Raw genomic sequence first — 1,247 nt, forward strand, 5'->3', positions numbered from 1 at the left:
CAATTCGAATCCACCAGATGCTCTGCTGGAAAAGGAGGTGCAATCTCCTCCTGTGCCAATCAGATCTGATTCCAGGGCACACAACGAGAAAAAAAAAGTTGCTAATTAACCTATTTGCTCAAGCTAGCATTGCTGACCCTGACCAAATATTTTGGCAAGGTAGTTGTTGAGAGAATATTTCTGAAGATACAGAGAATTCCCTAGGTAAAATATGGAATGAGAGCCTTTAGAATCTCTCTGCAACCTGTACCATGCATCAAAACTAACTAAAAATGAATCAAGGACATAAACATAAAACCTGCAGGTGTAAAGATTATGGAAGGAAAAATAGGGACAGTGGCAAGATCCCATTAGTATATGACACAAATAGGATACCGAACAGAACTGGTAAGGAATAAACAGCAGAAGATCTGCTAGATAAGTGGATGTCTACAAATTAAACATATACTCTCCTTAAAGAACTTTTCCTGAACAAAAAGAAAATGAAAAGCTGGGAAGAACTTGACATTTGAATATCTCCTCTCTACAAAAGAATAATTTCTTTTATAGAAAATTTCAACATCTAAATAACAAAATGACAGAAAAACCCCTCCATTCAGAAATGGGCAAAGAGCATGAAAGATGCTTAACCAAAGACAACATGTGGGTAACTAACAAACACATGAAGAAATGCTCACAATCATTAGTCACTAGACAGAAGGGAATCAACGCAACGATGAAATAGCTCACTGTGGTGGTGGTGGTGTTAACTACCATCGGGCTGATCCTGATTTAGAGTAACCCTATGAAGAACAGATCTAAAACCTCGCCTGATCCTGTGCCGTCCACACAGTCTCCACTTTCCGTAAGCACATTGTTGAATCATGTCACTAATCTATCTTAGTGTGTTGTGTTTTGTTTTGAAGTATCTCTTCACAAACTCTTCTTTTACTTTAAAAGGACATGTGACACAGTGTTCATATTATCATTATTCATAATATCCTCAAACTGGAAACAGTCCAATCAACAATAGAATGGATAAATTGTGACATAGCCATACAATGAATGGATTTCAGTTACTACACCGGGAAAGTCCACATTTTAGAAATGAACAAACTACTAATATCTACTGTTGTTGTTAAGTGCCATCAAGTCCCAGGCGAATCATAGCGACCCTATGAAGGAGAGTCCTCAACGCTTGGGTGCCTTTCATCCTCTCTCCAGGTTCATAGGGTTTCCGGAGGCAAGCTATTATGGAAGTGGGTGCC

The 1,247-nt window shown here is 38.7% G+C and overlaps 1 protein-coding gene across 1 annotated transcript in view; it reads left to right on the top strand.

Annotated features, from left to right (window-relative positions):
* Nucleotides 1-1,247, top strand: part of LOC102843908 (membrane-spanning 4-domains subfamily A member 4A-like) — a 51,381-nt gene that overhangs the window by 41,600 nt on the left and 8,534 nt on the right. The gene's annotated exons all lie outside the window — the stretch shown is intronic.

The sequence above is a fragment of the Elephantulus edwardii genome, unplaced genomic scaffold (assembly GCF_000299155.1).
Source record: "Elephantulus edwardii isolate Elephantulus edwardi_28Jun2011 unplaced genomic scaffold, EleEdw1.0 scaffold00268, whole genome shotgun sequence".
NCBI lineage: Eukaryota > Metazoa > Chordata > Mammalia > Macroscelidea > Macroscelididae > Elephantulus > Elephantulus edwardii.